This window comes from Lepisosteus platostomus, chromosome 1 (assembly GCF_059453375.1).
Source record: "Lepisosteus platostomus isolate fLepPlt1 chromosome 1, fLepPlt1.hap1, whole genome shotgun sequence".
Classification (NCBI taxonomy): domain Eukaryota; kingdom Metazoa; phylum Chordata; class Actinopteri; order Semionotiformes; family Lepisosteidae; genus Lepisosteus; species Lepisosteus platostomus.
The window spans coordinates 20,413,046-20,433,792 of NC_142611.1; the positions used below are offsets into that span (position 1 = coordinate 20,413,046).

The 20,747-nt window shown below is 34.6% G+C and overlaps 1 protein-coding gene across 7 annotated transcripts in view; it reads left to right on the top strand.

The window, feature by feature from the left end:
- Positions 1-20,747, top strand: part of bnc2 (basonuclin zinc finger protein 2) — a 275,321-nt gene that overhangs the window by 176,262 nt on the left and 78,312 nt on the right. The window lies entirely within an intron of this gene.

The following is a 20,747-nucleotide window of genomic DNA, read 5'->3' on the forward strand; positions in this document are numbered from 1 at the left end:
GTTGTGCCTGTCCACCATCTGTGTTAGGAATGCACAATCCCAGACAAAAGGTTTGGCAAAGTCTTCCCTCTGTCTGAACTCCAGCGCCTCCAGATAGCAATAAAACACCTGGACAAAATCAGCAGGTGACGGCAGGCAAAGGGAAAAGATCAGTCACAGCCTGTCTCCCCCCCCCACCCCCCAACTACAGCCCTTTGAACGTTTGCTTGTTTCTCTGGACAACCAGTGCTGTCACCAGGCAGGGTTTTGATCTCTGGGAACAAGATTTCCCTAGAAGAGCTTGGAAGCTCTGGCCAGTTGACAAAGGGAGGAACCTGATTTTTCTTTTTTTTCCTTCATTTTAATTTATGTTTTATATTCCCTCAATAGCAGTGGCTGTAGAATTCTCTTTTTTTACCATGCACATTTATTCTTCTGTTGTATAAAAGCATCTTCAATATTCAGTCGATTTGGTAGTTTATATTTTAGATGACATGCTGGAATTGAGTTGCCTTGTTTTGTTATTACATACGGTATCAAAGTGGACATGACTAGTTTTGCTTGATCCCTGGAAGTGAGAGAACAGAGAGGGGGAAACAAAAGAAAATCATGGATACAAGAGAGGATAGCACTTTTGTTAGAAATGTGTTTGAACCATTTAGACTGAGTGCAGTACAGGATGTTCTAAATGGTGTGTGGCATTCCAAAAACACTAAAAAGAAATGTCGTCACTGTAGAGCTGATTTGTCATTTGTAAGCGTATCTTGCATATGTTTTTTAGAAAGCTGCTTGAGATACAAATAATGCACTGAGTAACTGTAATTAAGTTTTCCTTATATATTGCCAAGAGATCTTTACTATTACTTGTTCTTTGATTATAGCCCTTGAGTCTTCATACTGTATATCAGTCCCATCAGGCCCTTTTAATGCCTTTGGATTGACCTGAGGACCATCATATTTTAGCATTGCCAGAAGGCCCTGAAATAGTGCTCTGGTTGCAGTGCCAATGGAATGAGACTTTTTGCTCTGTAAATTGTGGTAAATTGGATGTTCACTTTTTTACAGCAGCAGCACTTACTTATGAAACTTGACAAACTATTGCTTTTTTAATAAAAAATCCTAGTGGCAAGCCAGAAACATCTGAATTTCATCGGTTTTCATCACTCCTTAATCCTTTATTATTGTTCATCTTATTTTTAGACTAGCGCCCTTCTGAAATTCTTGGTCAGATTTTTTCTGCTTTGAACAGCTTCTTTAAACATTTTCTTAGTTCAAGTTTAATATGTCACTAAGAGTGTTCTTTACAGATTTGATGTTTCAGTCTTAATTGAGAGTTAATTAGGTTATAAGCAGAGCCAGAAAAGTTAAAAAAAATGTTGTATGAATTGGAAGACATAAATGTAAAAGATTCAGTTTAATTTCTAGCTGGAAATTCTGCATTCTGCAGTGCATTACAGGAGTCACATTGACTTCTTTTGACAGTGAAAAAAAAAAGTCTGCTCCCTGTCTTTACAGAATAGCTGCACGGCTTTGATTTGTGATAGTCCAACAGTAGCCATCTGAGTCCAGCTGTACAGGGGGCTTTTTTCTTGGCTTTCAGAAACCTCAAGCTTGGTTTGATTTGTAGGCTGTCAAAAGGTCACCTTATGAAATGTCAGGGAGGGTGAAAACAACAGTGCAACTCCTTATAACAGAGGCCATGTGGAGCCTCTCTCTCAAGAGCTCCAATAGAGGGCATCACTTGATGAAGTCTGTGTGTCAGATTGGCAGGCTCTGGCACTCTCAGCCCAGTGAGCAAAGTTAGCATGTGAATTGCTGCATTGCAGCAGTGTTTCCATTTCAGGTCCAGAGCGCTTTTCTGACACTTCCACCCGTTTCTAAAATTGTAACTTAGCACCTAAATACCAAAATTATAGGTTTAATTTTTAAGCTCACCAGTGGGCTCTTTATTTTCCTAACAATTTTATATCCTTCTGACTGTATTTTGTGGTGTTCACCCATTATATCTGTTTTTTTTTTTTTAAATGGTCAGCTTTGACATTGTGGATACAAAAAGCTTGTATATTAAAATTTGAACTCCACATAAAAATAAAAAATAAATAAATGACAACACTGAAAAGTCAGTGGAACTTTAAATTCCAGTGCCAATATCAAATGCAGTGTGACGCAGACTAGAGAATAGGTAATATCTGTTCTCCATAACCATTTTCCAGGACATCAGTGAGCACTAATACAGTAGGACAGTATTTAGCCTCCTCTTCCAATGTGTGACATCCAGTATTTTATCCATCAATCTAAAATATGATTAAAAATTGATGAGAGCAATTGGAAAATTGAAAATTGAAATAGAAATTCTTTTAAAGAGAAAAGGCTTTCCACATGAACATTGGACACATTTGTTCCTTCTTCCTGAAAGAACTCACAAGACACGTCCCATTTGCTTCACATTAGCCTAGTACTAGTCTCTCCACTAGCTCTTAAATACCTTTATTAAAGACACAAGCTGTAGATTACAAAATGACATTTACTTTTTTGTTGCTTTGCTCTTATTATTCATTAAAGCAAGTGTTTTTGCACTGCAGTGTTTTGCATCTGCCAAGGTAAAAAGATCAGATTCCCTCTGTCTTTGTCTAAGAAACATTTAGATTAAAACAACAGCTGTTGAAAATAATAATAAAAAACATTCTCTACCAAAAAATATATCTTTGAATGGATGGAGGGCCTTACAGGAAACTTTTAAATGTCTTGTTATTCATTCGGCAATATTCTACTTGGTTTATAATATTGATCATTTTAAAGCTCTGAGCAGTCCTTCCTTCAAAATGGAGTTTTGAACAGTTCAGCCCTTACAATAAGTATCAAGTTTCTAACACACCTTCACTATATTTGTTTCTACACATCTTTCTATTTTTCCACCTAGTGTGGGGATTGCTTACGGGTGAAAGACAATAATCAAAATATAATTTAATAATTTCTTTTATTCTGTCTTTGATTAGATCTTTTAGAACCAATGTTTGTGGGGTAGCTTGACCATTGTAATTTTTGGTTTTATCTTTACAATACTACAGTATTATGTGTTTCAATATACCCTTTGAACTTCTGCTCCCTTCTGTTCATGCATGTTCAAAAACTGCCTTGTTTACACCTCATGTGCACAATAGTTATTAATACTGTAATGAACACAGTGCGTATTTGACCTTAATATCACTATGGTTTTAAGTAAATCATGTATTTTTTTTTTCGTTCTCTCTTCTTGATATGATAAGAAACTTAAATTTAGAATTAAGTGCTTTTAAAATGAATATTTTTGTATAGCTGCAGATTACAGTTCTAAATGTTCTGCTTTAAAATTTGCATTCCGAAGAATTCAAAATTTTGTCTGCCAGGAAGGCTGTTTTTGTTGTTGTCACTGAAAATTATTTTGGCAGTCATATTTTAGACAACTGATAATGATATTGAAAGATTATACAGTTTTTTCTTTTAATTTCATAAATTTTTTCAACAAGAAAGGGCATAGTTCTTAGTTCATAGATCAGTATACAACAGATAATCTTTCATTTGAACCTTTTATTGTTTCATTTTGCTTTGACAGAACCTTTCTTGTTGTACATTAAAAAGGCTAAGGCCTATATTAAAAATATCATAAAGCCCAAATCCCATACTGAATAGAAGCTTTTTGGTTAATGCTTCCTGATAGTACACAGTGGATAGCCACTATCAAGTAACTTGGGCTTGAAATTTATCATTGGTGTGTGGGTCAAAGTATTTGATTTTGTTCTGGTTCAATTTTCAATACAGGAAAAATACTAATTGTCTTCCTAATAGTTATTGTGTAGAAAATTGTATATTTAGTAGCTTTGTTTTTTTCTTCTTTTCATACCAGATTAGAATGCTAAATTCAGGCTTCTCCCCTCATGTTTAGGAGTGAAAAAAGAGTAGTGGGAATGTTCCAAACTTAGACATCACACTGCATAGTTCCTTTTCCTTTTATTTTCGGTATTATGTGACCATCAGATGCTTAGAATACCATTCAACTGCCATATATTGTTGTTTAAAGCCCTTAAGTAAACCAGATGTCAGTATTGTGGCAGAGCAGGTTATGTCAAACTCAGTCCCTGGTTAACTGTTCCTCCATTGAGGCCTTTGTTTCTACAGGAATTGGGGTAGGGTAAAAAATGACACTTAGGACTACCTGAAACTGAGTGATCGCTGAAAGCACTATACATTATTTCAAAGGCTGGAGCAGCGCCCATTTAATCAGTCAATCAATGGAATTCATCAATGCAATTGAGACAGACCAGCCTGAAACACTTCTAGAAGAGTAACGAGGGTTTAATTGAGAATCCTCACAGTTTGAAACTGCTGCTGGCCTCTGTGTTTACAATGGGGCAGGGCTTGATTTTCCAGCCAACTATAACATTCATGATACATGCTGTTTCACAGAACAACTAAAATATTTGCAGAGACAAGATACTGTCTAATGTCATTAGAACGGAAGATCCACAGGTACAGCTGTCAAGTTCCTGTTTTAAGCAAGACCCTGGTATCTGTCTTCTTTGTTGTCGTGTTGTTCCAAAGATCACTATTAGTGGAATGACCCCCTTTTCCGCTCCCTCAGGAAGGCACTGTGTGCTCCTCTATGGACCCCCCCCCCCCTGCTGAGCCCCCCTCCCACAACTCCCCTAGTCCTTTTTCCTCTGAGCCAGAGAGGAAACCCTGGCTAGACACTTTAGTGACTAATTCAAAGTATCTGGCAAGACAATTGATAACAACCTTCCTTGCTGTGGTGACAAATATGTTTGACTGCACTTTATTAACTTAGTCCAGCACAGCCGCAGACAGCATAGGAATTAGGAACACATACAGTACACTGAAGTGTTAGGAGCCCAAAACTCTTTTGCCTAGCTCTTTTTTTATTCACTCCATTCTGTCCTTCTTCATTTCTTGTTTTTTCTTGCTATTAAATTTCTATTCCTTGTCATGCACTCTTTCTCTTCCTTTCCCACTTTCACAGAATTGTAGTTGCCCAAAGTGTCAACAGATTAAATGTTTGGCTGTGTCTCCGTCTGCGAAACGAGACATATTGTCTTCTGTTTTCAGAAAGCGTAACCTTGTTAATATATACGAGAAATATAATTGTGTGGCAGGAAAAATAAATCAGTTATTAGAATGCCCTGCTACTGTGGCAGTGGAGCAGACACTTTTGTTTCTAATTGCTTTATTAGACCAAGTTAACTATCTCATCAGCTGTCAGGCCTGCTTGTAAACAAGGGAAACAGATGAAAGAGCAATTGATGGTAATTTTTTGCTGCTGCTCAGATATCATCATGCCGTGTTCTCCGATCTGGCCCGGAGTAGTATTACTATCTTTGTAAGTGATGTCTTTTGTTTGGTGTTTGATTTTGTTAAGGATAATTGAACTATATTTGATATTACGGTCAAAGTACATAAAAAACTGCCACTACTTTGACAGGACAGCTTGTGCTGATTTTAAACTGGCAAAAGTGAGAAAGGAACGTGAGCCATTTTAATAGACTCACATTGAACTGGCAAGTAAATCAACAGAACCTTCAAGACATCATTGTAAAGCAATGTGAAGAGCTAACCTGTCTTACATAGAATAAAGTGGTGTTCTTAGTAGGGCCACCATCTCTTATAGATGTAATGAAAGTGAATGGGTCATTCTATATTCTCATGGCCAGCCTCTCATTTCTAGAGGCGTGTGTATGCATGCACAGCAGCTACACTTAAAGTGAAAAGAAAAAGAAATTTATCCTGAAGGGCTTGTGCTAATCCAGTCATTGGAATTTCCAAAATCAATTATTTTGCATGAAAAATGAAGTGCAATTTAGAGGCTAAGAAATTCAAGATGCAACTTCAAAAAGCATACTGTTTTTGACTTACATTAGCTATCCTGACTTAATTTCGCACACTGCCAACTTGAATCTGTAGTTTGGAGAAAGGGTACACAATACCAGCCTTGCCTACTTGTGTCTTAGCAGGCTTATAACCACTCATTATGAATGGGATATTGCAAGGTGTAAGGATTATGAAAGCTCAGTTGTACATAATCTTTTCTGAAATGCTTAGCTCTGTTTTATGTACTGTCACAAGCCTCGTTAAAAAAAGATGTATTGACCAACGCAAGTCTGAGGTGGGGAATCAGATAAATCTTTATTCCGGGCACCAGTGAGGAAGCTAGTATTAAAGATGATGTAGGTACAGTATAAATGGCCTGAAAAAAGGGAAAGCTTGAGTCTAGAGCATAATAAATGATGCAGGCTTGTGTTGGTCTTTAACACATTACTGTGCCCCGCTTAATGACAATGCAGCTAATGTCCATACTTAAGGCTAGTGGCTCAGCAGGCCAGGTCTTATCCCAGTTTTGACTGAGAACATGACTAGTTCCTGAGATCATTGGTCCATTGAAGGGTTATCCCTAGCAATACTGTAGCTCTTTTTACAGCTGGATGGGCTGGTGCAACTGGGATTACTTACTTTGCTCAAGGCTACAACACCAATATCTGCAGGACCTGAGAACCTGAGTCCATAGCCTACCAGCTGGAAGTGTAGAATTGTACAATTATTCTCTACTGCAGACCATTTCCACTGTGTATTATAATGTGCAGCACCAAAAATAATGCAATTGTCCAATTTTACCGTGGTACTTATATGTATACAGTCTGAATTTCAGCCTTCTGCATGATTTTCTGCATTTTGACAGGGGTAGATGTAGTGACATCTGCTTTGTTTTGTGCATGTTATTGTGTTGCAGTCATACTGTTTCTGTGTTAAGGCTGCATATTGTGGTAGTGCTCTTTGGTGACCAATGAAAAAGAAACAAGCTCGATAACTTTCAAACACTTGAACTCTGGTGTAAAATTAGCTGAACTTGTCCACCTTCCAGAAGTATGCTTAAGTGAAAGTAGAATTGTTCTTACTCATACCTGCAAGGTTTATTGACATTTTTGTATATTTAAACCTTATCCAAGTTGTAGAGCAGATTTTATCTTAGAGCAAAAGAGCTTTAAACATCTCTCATTCAGTTACTCTTGTCTTCATGCCTATGAAGTGAAAAACAACAACAATTGCAATACCTTTCTCTTAATCGTAAATTAATCTAATATTGTATAGCCTGTAAGTCACCAGCCAGAATGGGCTTTAATAATCCATTTCCTGAATACATTGTTCAAGACATGTGGTATGAACATGGATCCCATTTGAAAGGAGAGTTTAATTGTTAAACCCTGTTATTTCTATAATAAGGCTGAAATACTGAAAGCCAAAAAACATTCATCTTCATTAATTCATTTTTTTTATATATCTGTGTACTGATATCTGATATCTGTATACTTGTCAAGACAGCAGAGGATCAAGAGAAAGTGTACTGATATCTTGAATGTGCTAGGAAAGTGAATTGAAAGTGAAGTGAAAGTGAATAAGCTAGAAATCTAGAGTGAAAAAAGGCTTAATTGTGGAAATTATTTTACAGTTATGTAAATGAGTATTTAATGTTGCACTTTCATTTACATGCAGTATCTACATTTTGCTTTGTGAAAAAAGCATGCCATGGCCGATTTTAAGCTTCATATAAACATCTTCAAATTAAATCAGTTTCAGTTTGACCCACATTTCCCACCCTTAACTGATATACACAAGTGCCTTAATTTGGTATCAACTGAATGTAAAGCTATCACAGAGAATAATCAGTTTTAAATTGCATATTGTTTTAGCATTTGAGTCTATGTATTCCGTGCATTTATTTTGCCTGTTGCTACAGTATATACTGTAGGTACATGGTGCTACTGTAAGTTCCAGTTAAAAGTTAGCAGACTGAGAAAAACTGATTACAATAAATATGTAATGTTGGGTGTAAATTGCTGTAAAGGAAAAGAACTGCACCAGCACTACTTTCTACCTGAAACAGTCAACCTTTATAGTATACAAATCATTAAAATATTCCAGGGTATTCTGTTTTTATTGATTATAATGAATTTTAAAAAATCATAACCTTTTCATCACTGGTTTACCTTTGAACCCAAAAGTGAAAGTGCAGTTTTTGTGGCATACAATTTACTTTGTCTTGAGCTTTTTTTCTATTTTTTTCTGAAACTTAAACTCTTTTTTTCACACACAGCTCCAATAAAAAATGCTTTATTACATTTGTGACGGCAATGTACAGTATTTATTAGAATATAATCTAGCCAATGGAGATTGATAGACAGAGCTGCCAGATAATATTTTTTTTTTCCTTGCTGGTCTCCCGTAAACAGCTTCTTGCGACAGACAGATTTGACAGGTCATGCTGGACCATTTCAGGGGAAATTGAAAACAATAGGAGACGACAGGAGTTGTCACTTAAGAAAATGAAATGTCCCACGCTGTTGGTTTGAAAGAAGAAAACAAAAAGGGAAGTGGACAGAAAAGGAACTAGTCATCCCTGTAAATTCTGAGTGAAAATATACACGTTTTTATATCCGTTATATATGTATACTTGTGAGGATACAAGGCATGGAAGAAGCCTACCTTATGAAAATGAACATTTAAGAGACTGTATGATCTACATGTGAAATATTAAAAAGAACACTCTTAATTTTATCAGAAATATGTAGTGATGATTTTTTGTAAAGTATCTCTGCCGTATCTGTTAGAAGTTTGTTAAAATAAAATGTACAATGTTTCTTGGTTTGTTTCCCAGAAGCAGTTTCACAAAAACACATTTCTTATTGGGGTCTTTACTTACTTTCAGCAGTAGTTTATAATGCTCTTCCTTTGCCCTTCATATTTAAGAGTTGTTTATACACTACATTATCATACTGTACAGTATTTCAGACTTACACATTACAATATGTGCACAGCATTTTTTTAAATAGCTGTGTCACCGTTGCGTACAGATCTGATAGATTACCAAATTTGAAATGTCTTGAAAATGTCTCCTTAAGAAAGTAACAATAAAATCATCTTTTCTTTCCTCAGTAATATGAAGCAGCAAAATCTGTTTCAGGATAATTATATATAGTATGTATCCTAAATTTGATTTTCAAAGCAGAAAAAATACAGTAATAAGTTTATAAAAATATTAAGTTTGGTGGCCGTGGTATTGTAGTCCTTAAAATGTACAGTACAACTGGGAGATGTTCTTTTTTTTTCTTGTCTTGGTTACATGTATGAGAGTTATTTTTAGCTATATCTTGATTTTATTTGCAGTATAAATTAATCCAGTATATATAGTATTTGTCTGCATATATAGAAACAATATTGTGTAATTGATATATTGTAGTTTGTGCTTATTTCCTGTTTTTAAAATGTTTAATATTTATAATCACAAAAGATACCCTTATTTTGTATTCCTTTAGTTTATGATAAATTGTGGAGATAATTTCTTATCAAATCATAATTTTGATTCAGTTATTTTTTCCTAAAATCTACCGAAAAGTAGAATGCCTGTTTAAACAGTTCATTGACTGCAAAAAAAATATAGATGTGGCAGTATTATTATTATTATCGTATGTAGTATTATTAAATGTGGTATTACAGTATTTAACAATACACGGTAGTCCAGTGTAAATTAAGTGATTTCATAGGAAAGACTTTAGATGTTTATATCAATGTTCCCCTTACACTATAAGAAATAGACTTTAGCTATTTATAAAATTATTTAGAAAAGGTGCAAAAATTATGTGAGGATATCGACAGTTTAAAATAGAAGGTAAAACCTTCCTGATTGTTCTTTTTTAACATAGTTATATAAACTCATAAATGCACTGAACATAACAGAAATAAGAAAAAAATGACCTGCTTTTAGCTAAATTGCTGTGTATACCCTTTTGTTTTCATGAAGTGCACTTCAGTGCGGGTGTTGTGATGACCTTTGCAGCTCACTAGTGTTTCTGGCTTCTTAAAAAATTAAGGCCCATTTCTGCCAATGCTGAAAAACTATGCTATTTATCTCTTTTAAAAAATGATCTGCATGTACACAGCTTCATTTTGTAATATCAAAAGGTAGATGTTTGATGGCTTCTGCTTGTCTTGTACAAAAAGAAAAACGTGAGTATTCAGTAATTATGACTTTGTAGCACAAATTCCTTCAGGGTTAGTTCTTTCCCCATTAGCAAAAGAGATAAGTTGAAATGTATTAAAATTTAACCATACAACAGGGAGTTATTACTAATAGTAAATGTGTTAATGTTTCTTCCTTGGCGGACTGTTTGTGTTTAAATTTGGGCAGCTTGCCCATCTGGGGCTGAATTACAGGTTTCTGTATGTACAATAGCAAATACTTCAGAGACAGCCCCTAAAGGTTTTTATTAATAAGTTAAGGAAATATTCTGTGCTCACTACTAACTATACAGGGAAAGAGTCCTTTCTCACTTGCTATAGACATTGTGTTGAGTTCAGACTCTTGTACAGCATTCAGAGCTAGCCAGCAGCAAATGCTATTCAATCAACAGACCCCCAATTCTAGTAATTATTGCTCATAATTGTTTCTAATGGAAATACTGTACGAACCTGAACAAGGTAACAAATTATGTTTATTAATGTTTTTAGCTACTAATAACATGAGCGGATGTAGAAACAACAATAATAATAATCATAATGTGGTGATAATGTCAATCTTTTAATAAATTGTTAAAGACACAATTTTTAAAAGGGATACTGTATATCTCTTGATGTGACTGACCTCAAAGTGATAAATAAAACCAAATACCAACGTGCAGTTGTTATAAATACAAATCCATTACTATAGTAATATCATACAAATCACTGACAAAATGATTATTTAACAAACAAATTATAATCTGTTGTATTTTAGTTTTAACCATACTATGCAGAATAAGAAACATCCAACAGTATATTTTATCTTGAAAAGATGGAAGAGGATAAAATTAAGAACTAACTTTAAATAATATTTCTTAAAAGACAGATTATGAATTATATGGAAAAGTTAATTTAAGGATTAAATTTTTTTAGACTTCTTTTTTAGACATTAGAAAATGAGCTGAAAGAATCTCAATAGTTTTAGGCATAAGTTAAAAAAAGCTAAACAAGTGGATTTTGTCATTTAAAGACACTGAGTTTTTGATAAATAATACAGAGAAAATATGCATGATAGTAATGTCAATCAAATTTAAAAATGTGTGTAATGGTTGAGCACTGAAAACAACATACCATCAGTGTGAGCAATGGTGAGAAATATTCTTCACTGTCCCTACTTTGGTCTTGAATTGAAATAATTTTGTGAAAGCAGTGGAGCCTTAGGATTCATAAAATATTTTAGTTGGCGAGGGTAATCAAAGCAAATTGAGATATGGGAACGAGTAAGTACTGTAATTTTAAAAAATGCTTTAAACGCCCTATTTTTCACTTAAAACTAATTTTATAGGAGTTAGTTTTTCTTAACCCTGATGCCAGTCTTCTTTGGAACTGTTTAAAAAAGAAGGGAGAGAGAACACCACTGTTCAGTTTCTTATTTCAGTTTGAACTGCTTTTTGGTTTAACCTGTGTCTATACAGTTGGAATTATTTTCATAAAAGCACAGAAAGACAGTGTTGTAAAGCACACCTTTAGTGAGAAGAATATAACAGCAGTGGATCTCAATCATTTGTAAGCTTATATTAAATCAAGATGTATTGCACACTACTACTGTATATTGTACAAATATTGATGTCAATAATTTAAAATGTACAAAATGCTAACTGACTTAGCTGAGCTGCACAATCTGTCAATAAAATGAAAAAATATATATTATAATATACAAATATTATATTAAATTTTAATCACAATATGCAAATATGTCTATTAGAACAAAAATGCGAATAAAAACATGGGGATGTCAATGGGGGTGCTGCAATATTTGATACTTTGGCATTTTATGGATTGGGCAGTGCGACAAGGTTTGTAGATGTTTTTTTCCTAGCTTTATTTTCCCTGATAATTTGACAGACAAAGTAACAACAATGGTTCAAATAATTTTAATTTAAAATAACATTTTAGGACAGATTACACTAAAGAAGTTTGTATAAACCATTCTATATTTTTTCTTAGCAGTAACAAAGCCACAGCCTTAAAATAAAATGGTTGCTACTGCTCCCTAGCTCAGTGAAGAAGTTGGAAAGGTGCTGTTGAAAAGGAGAAAAAAGCAGAGCACAGTGTTGGGTACTGCTTAGCTGAAAGTTTCTGATTTTCTAAATAACTTGTGTCTGTGAAGCAGCCTGGTTTGGGAATTTCATTGCATGGAAAAAAAGGCACAATCACATAACAATCAACGATTACAGGTAGCAATTTACTTGAACGAGGCTAAAAAACACCATCATAACTGTTTCATTAACATTACAAGAAACGCAATAACAACATGCTGTAAGACCATAATGCAAAATAAAATTCCACATAAACAAACCAGGGCCACAGTTACTGAGCAGCATCTGCAGAAAGTCCTTCTCATCTTTCATCCTTAATGGTATCTTCTGTATTTCAGTTCACTTCTCTCAACCTGGAGTTCTGTTCCTTAGGTTTCAAAATGTGTGTCTCGTTCTGAACCATTACGAATGACTGCATGCCTGAAATGTCATTTGCACAAGCTTATGCATGCTGTTTAATTTTGTTGTGCAATGTTTATGAAGGAGTTTTGATTGAGTTGAGCCTCATTCAAGTTAAATGTTACCAAATTATTTTATGGTTCACCTTGAAGTATTTTGTTAATACTAGATGTTTTGTTAGCCAAGCTTTTTTAAAAAAAAGTTCTAATGAACTTCAAAGTGAATGCTTGACAGAAATTTTATTATAGTTTAATGGAGAATCTTAGAATATTACTATTATATTTAGTCTTGTCTTGTATTTTATATGAACAGAAAGTACAATAATAAAACAATAGCATTTTAACGTTTTTCTTGCCACATTATAACTTTTTAATTTATCAAAATGCTGAACATTTCAGAATTAGCCTTAAACCTTTTAAAAGGTAATAGTGTGGTCACCATTGATTAAATTGCAAATTGAATTTAACAAAAAATTGGATTGTTCGATTTTTTTCACCAATTTCCCTAAATAATGCTTTATAAAGAAATTCAACTTTCCATCTAATATGAAAAACAACAACAAAGCAATGAATTGTATGTTATCACAGTCAAAAAGATAAGTTTCTGAAGCTGTGGCCAGATTGATATTACAATTAACAGGTGTGCTGTTTGCTTAATAAAACAACAAAATTTCAGAGGTAAGATATTTGTTGTAATTTTCATGATTTCCAAAAACATTAAATAACACCAATAGAAAATCGTTTGCAGTGCATTATAAGAGTTTATATAATGAAAAAGAATTAGCATTGTCCGCTAATATGTTAAAATTAGTGTATTATATGGTAGCCCTCTGTGAAGTATGTGTTTTCCCTCATTATAAAAAGCAGTCCACTGTGCCTCAATGCCATTTTCTATGTTTCTTATAACTGTTATTTGCACTGTACATACTGTACTGTACGTTCACTTACTGTATATTGTGTGTCCTTTCAGGGCAATCAGACAAACATGGTATATTATTTGCTTCTTATGTTTGACAATGCAGTCCAAATATTATGATTCTAATTCCAAATTCACACAGTCGAGTTTTGATTTTGTATTTATTGATTCTGACAACTTTTAATTATTTACATTTTTTATTAATACCCTGGGCCCAAGGTATTTAACGTTTTCCTGGAGGAGAAAATAATTTGGAAAAAATAAGCACTGATCTGCATGACATTTCCATTGTTTCATGCGTGGCTGAAATATTGTATATGGTACAATTTTTTTATCCCACTATACCTGAACTGAACTGTTTACATTTACATACCTTCTGTATAGTTCATTTTTGTCTTTTCTTTTATAAATGAACATACCTTTTGCAAACAAATTGGATATACCAGTAATATGAAAAATGTAAGGTGAGGTTTCAATTTAGATACTACAACAAATAAGTATTTCATTGGAAAAAAATAAATAAAAATATATACACCATTTTCAATATCTCTTTTTACTGTTGTCGCTGTTTTGAAGTATTGCAGTTTCTTTTTAATTACTACATTTAGAAACATGTAAGAGTGTTGACATGGCAATTATAAACAGATAGTTGTTTTGTTTATCTGTCATGTTAGCTTTTCAGTTGGTGTCTCATTGCTGCTAATTATGGGTCTTTAACCAACTAGCTGTTGGTCACTTTGATGTCTGCTGGAAATACAGTGCAAATAATTTGCCCTACGGTAAAAAATGAAAAGGATGCCAATTTGCTGCACCTTGATTTTCTTTTTTTCTTTGCTTTCCATTTAATTTCCAATTGAATTTGAGTTTGAGCCTGCAGACTGGATTGTTCATGTTTACAAAAACACCCCTTTGAACTGGTCCTTCTTTTCAGGTTAAGAACCACTTTTTTTTCTCATGGACTAATATACAGTACTCTAGTAATTCATAGAATTAACTAGGAATACTAGGAGCTTGAAGGAATTTGTCATCTTAGGCTAGTTTGCAACAATGATAACTGTAGTAACTGTATTGAGGCAAAATCACAATATTGCATTAATTAGATAGGAAAAGTGTGTAAGCTAAGTGGATGTACTGAAAATGCTAAAATGTTCCACCTAATTACAGTAAGCTGTAATAAAAAAACTTAAATAATGTTTTTTACTTTACAAGAATACATCTTGATTACAGTAAACACATATGCCCTCAAGTCAGTTTCTAACTTTTGCATTAGAAAACTGAATTGAGGGACTAATCTAGTGGGACAGTTGGCACATGGCTGCTGTATTTCAAGGTGGCGACTATACTTCAGTGGTGGATGAAATGGGTGCCCTCCTGTACGTAAAACAGTCATTGGTGATGTTGGTGAAGAAACAATATAAAAATACAATTAATTATTACTTTAAAGCTAGATATATCAGAACAGGATTAAAAATCAGCTGGAGCAGTACAGTAAAACAGTGAAAGTGTGTGCACAAATTGGGGAGCCCATAGCAAAAGAAGTGCAAGTCAGTACCGGAGCTACTTTGATAACAAAATATAACATCGTTATACAATAAATGACATGACACGCGAATTATTTTCTTGCTGTTGTTTTTGTTCAGAGAAACTTAACGAGAACAGCAGTTGTTTCAGGTTCTTAAAAGTTACAGAAGTTTACTGAGATTAGTGGTCTTGCAATATCTTGCATCACATTTTGTTGGTGCTTTTATTAGGACCACTGGCACAGGCTATTTGACTACATACAATGAAAGCATTGCTGCCATTGAGCAACTGACACTGCTCAGTTCGACACATTCAAGATTTATTTGAAAATGTTGGTAATTTTTCTAAATATTAATAGTAGATGAGGAGGCATGGTTGTGCAGTGGCTAGCATTACTAACTGAGTGGAGTTTTCTTGTTTTTGCTCTTATGGGTTTCCTCCACATGCTCTTGCTTTCTAAATGCCAATGCTGTCCAGTAGGTAGGTTAATTGGCTTATGTGATTGTGTCCTGCTATTGACTGGTGTCCCACCCAGGGTGTATTCCGCCTTGAGCCTCCGACTACCCTACAACACGGACTTGGATGAGGAGGATGGAAAGTGGATGGATGGATAAATACTAAATGATACGTTATGACATAAATTAGCCAAAATCGGTATGTCACCCTTGAGACTGACAGCCCTTCCCTCTAATATCCCTGTTTAGTCAAAATTTTCAAACATTACATATTTAGAAAATCACCCCCCACTTCCAGCAAATCTGTAAAGAGAATATGTTACTGTAGATGTTCTTAACAACATGGTATGTTCTTAACCTACATGGTATGATCTGTATTTTGTACTGTAGTTACCAAAATATTCAGAGCCAATAAAATCTATTATAAAAACGTTTCTTACGTATGGAGGGACTAGCAGGCTATAACTTGGTCGGTAACTTTAAAATGTCCTGAAAGTTATAGTTTCTCAGATGTATCCAATTTAAATATTTAATTAATCATCACTTGAATGTGTTCTACTGTATCTTTTAGCCCTGATGACAGGGATGTTTCTTTCTGAGTGAGCCCCCTCATAACAAACTCGCCGGACATTTGGGACAAAGTCAACCATTTTCTTGGTACTAAAATGAAATTTCACAAGCTCTCACCGATCTGGAGTAATTTGTTTCTTACTTGCTGGCTCTTAGTCTTTTAGTTATTTACTGTGGTCCTCTTAAGCAATTTGTGCTCTCAGTGACACATGTGGTGATAACTGGCCTCTCATGTACTGTACCTAGTTCTGAAAGAAGATCATTCACTTCCTATGTTTTAATGTATTATGCATCCGAGAGTCTTCTTAGCACATGCCTATGGAGCGCCATGGGACACAGGTCAGCCTTCAGTGGCAGACAGAATTGTTTCCAGGCTTTTTCTAGGAGAACAGTCCATCAATCAATCAATCAATCAATCAATCAATCAATCAATCAAAGTTTATTTATCAAATGCACAACAATACAACATGCAGCAGTAGTTGGTGGCAATGAAATGTCTTTTCTACGAGCTCACGGGGGGGATAAAAATCACCAAATTAAAGTTACAAAATAAGGTTACATAATGATAGAAGTGCAATAGATAGTGCAATACCAGGCAGTGATGCAACCAGTAAGGATACTCTCAATAGTGCACCTGTAGAAGCTGGCCTGGATATGTGACGGCATGCTGAACGTCTTTAGCCTGCGGAGAAAGAATAGGCACTGCTGTGCTGTTTTGACCACGATGTTGGTGTGGTGGGTCCAGGTTAAGTCCTCTGTGAAGTTAACTCCCAGGAACTTAAAACTGGTGACCCTCTCCACTGCAGTCCCATTGATATAAATAGGTATGTGATCTCTTCCCTGGTGTTTCCTATAATCCACAATCATCTCCTTAGTCTTACTGATGTTCAGAGAGAGTTTGTTCTCCTGGCACCATGCTGCCAGGGTTTCAACCTCCTCCATTTCTAAATATTTATTCTTACATGTAAAATTCCTCCCATTCCAGTCACTATTGTATTGACACAGAAAAGAAGATTGCTTGGATGGCAGTCCTGAGTGGGCTGAGGAGATATTTTTTTCTGCCTCTCCAATTTAAACACAGAAGTTGATTCATTTTAAACATGCCTATAGAATCTATGCAAACCAGGTATGGTTATAACAGAGGACTGCTTCCAATATGTTCCTTGCCAGGCACTTATTTGAACACTATGTATTGGGAATTTCCTATATGATAGAGCACTTCTCAAGCAGTGCAACTTTTATACAGTTAGATCTAACTGGTATTCAATGACTATTCCCAGATTGTTGTCACCTTTCACACAGAGTAAAATATCTTGGGCTGGCAAGTCATACTGGAGCTTAACAGTGGGGCGTGGCTAAAATAATTATCCTTTTTAACTTTATATGGTTGTATTCATGTGTAGATTATACATTTTAAGTTAGTAATTACATTTGTGGATTTTTTATTTGCAAAATGTATTTAAGTCCATCTCCTTTCCCTATTTTGTTTTCTTCACTGTAGGTTTTTGCAACTACTGTATTTCCTTTTTATCATTTCTAGTTATGTTTTGCTTTGCAATTGTCATTATATGTTATATTGTACGGAAACATTAAATGATAATGTTTGGTTCACAAAAAATATTTGAGGACCCTGACAAGTACTGAAACCAACTTTGCTTTTGTCAGTGCTCTTCAGAGTTTGCATGCTGACTGTCTCCCTGAGACAAAAATAGTTGCAAGCTGCAAGTTACAGCAATATTAAACATCAGAAACCACATTTTCTGTAAATATGTAAAAACTCCTAACACTGCCAGACTGCATGGTTCTGCTTCTGAAAATGAGGTTAAAAAACCATTCATTTTTAATGTTTTGTCACCACTTATTTTTCAGTAATTCAGTCAGAACCTAAAAAATGTGACACAGAGATGAAAATGATGGTTTGTTGGGCATAACTCACCTGGTTAAGGGAACTGCTGCCTTACTGTAATGACAAGGGTGAAAAGGGGGGGACTCTCACTCAGTTCCCAAGGAATGAGCTAGGGAGCTACAGCAAGGGTGAAGATGAGGAGGTGGAAGGAGAGTGTGAGATGTGCAAAGGAAGTGAGATATTTATATGTATTAGAGCAGAAGTGTTCGAGATTAGGATCTGACTTTTTTGGGGACTTCTGTTACAATCATCTGATTTGGAAGCACCAATTGTGTTGTTTTTACATCTTATGTCTCAGCTAAATTGCATAAATGACAGCAAGCCAGGAAGTGCCCAGACGTCTGTAATGTGTTGCAGAGAGTCCTAACAAATAATATCTCTAAACTTGTGTGCTGCTACTTCGTGAAATCCAGTCATAGACCATAGAGCTTAACTCTGTGCTTGGACAAGTGCTTGGACAAGTGCTATTACCAGCTGGGAGGCTCTATAACTATTGTTTTAACCAATTAGTGAATTCTGAAAATGTCAAACTTGCCTCAAATTATTAAAACAATGTGTAAGCTGTAAGAAATTAAGTTAAAAAGGTAAAACAGAAGACAGAGGTCAGCAATCTAATTAACTATATAAAAACCAAAAAACACAAATATGAGTGCAGGGGGAAAGAGTAAGACAGAACAGCTCTCATTAACTCTCAGCTCTCATGTGAGCCCAAGCGACACACAATGGTAGAATTTTCTATCTGTGGCCTTCTTATACAAAGTTTTTAATTCTAGCACAGACAAGATGAAAGTCAGTTGGTTGAAATGTTGTCTTTGTATAGTAATAATAAACAGAACAATGAGATTTACGAAAAAACTAATTGTAGGTTGTAATATAATTGGTGACAGAAAGCTATGTTTAAACTTCATATGAGAGTTTAGATGGCTATGAAGCTTCAAATAAATAAACATTTCTTCTTCTTCCTCTATTATTATTATTATTATTATTATTATTATTATTATTATTACCACACAGATCTACATACTCTACGTGGGTTCTGTCTTCTGTCTTTGTACTTGTACATACTGTAAACAGTACAGTACAATATATCCCAAAATGTTAGAACTAAAGTAACTGACACTTTATCTTGAGTGCAGATTCTGTGCTGTCCATGTTCTTACTCATGACTTACTCATTTTAGAGCTGAGAGTCTAGTCTGTTATTGCCTGTAATGACCTTTAATGCTGGGATGTACTGCAGTGTTTCAAGGTATTTTTACTGGTGGAGTGTTATGATCATACAGTATGCTGTGATTCCTGTAGTAATTACTGTATAAGTTTTTAATACTGTTACTCTTGTACGTTTAAAGTTTTGGATACACGACATTTCAGCTCACAGTAACTCCACATGAGCTTTTCCTGTATCTGTAACTCTGAAGCCAACAAACACCTAAAGTGTTTCAAGGGATTTTTACTGGTGGAGTGTCGTGATCATATGCTGTGATTCCTGCAGTAGTAACTGTATAAGTTTTTAATACTGTTGCCCTTGTACGTTCAAGGAAAAAAACAGTGTAGTACATTTTGGATACACATTCCAGCTCACAGTAACTCCACATGAGCTTTTACCGTATCTGTAACTCTGAAGCCAACAAACACCTAAAGTGTTTCTTAGCTGTGTTAATGTGCATGTTTGCAGTTCAGGGTGAGAGAAGATAGGACTTGAAAAATAACTGCTGAATACAGTACAGAGTCAGAAGATACCAAAAACAGATTATATCACTGTTTCTAATTAATCCTCTATTAGGTGGCACAAGCAAAATATTCTGCTGTAGTCAATCACTATTATGCAAAGATAATAAAACAAATATATGCTCATTACACACCAGGAATGTAAATTAATTATAAAATAGCTCATTAATTAATAAACATATTTGTTAAAACCAATGTTACTGACAGGACTATTCCTGATATATTAGCTGGTCGATAAGTATTGATCAAAGGCAGCAGCTTTCTATGGCAGGTTAGTGTAAATTATAAAGAAAATATCTATTTATTCTGAGGCGTAATGCATTAAACCTACCGCGGGCCTCATCATGGCACTACTCTGTAGGGAGACTTTGACTTAAAATTTGTGTTAATCACCTGTTGTTTGTATATATTTGTTTTCTTTTACTTTAATTAAAAACCCTACTGTAAATTGTAAACTGAAGGTTGTTGAAACTGCGCGTTGTTGAGGAGTCTTTTCCCATAAGTATGCACTAGCAAGTATAGTACAGTGAAACCACATCTAGTGAGAGTTTCTCGAGACCTCAGTTTCTCATCTTTGTTTTCTGTTTGTGTATTCTTCTGATGTTTGAAAACAGAGTTTTTATTATGGGTTGTTTTTTTTTTGTTTCAGTTGTGTATATTGTCCTAGTGTTTAAGATAATGTCATTTAAATATTACTTACTACATGTGTTATAATTTTCTGTTCCTAAGTGAAAATAGTGCGTCTTTCACAAACCACTATAAAAACATCTAGCAGCTGCAAAGATTTCCAGATAATATGGTTTATTCAGTTTATCTTTATCTCTCCTGTAGGAGTAGGATACATATGTGAAATAGTACTATATGTATAATGTACCAGCCCCATTATTTTAAATATTTCTATTCACTTTATACTGTTATAGTACCTAGCGTTAATATCCATCACTTAGTGCTGATTTTCATTTTCTTTGCTTTAAGTTAATTATATAAATAGATTTAACTAATATAAGCTGTTTTATTCCCATTTGGTTTAATTTCATACAATAATCATTTGCCTTAAATCTCAAAAAAGCAGCTGCTTATTACAATACAATAACTTAGCTGCACTTTACTTCAAAAAGTGTGGGGGATAGACTGCACT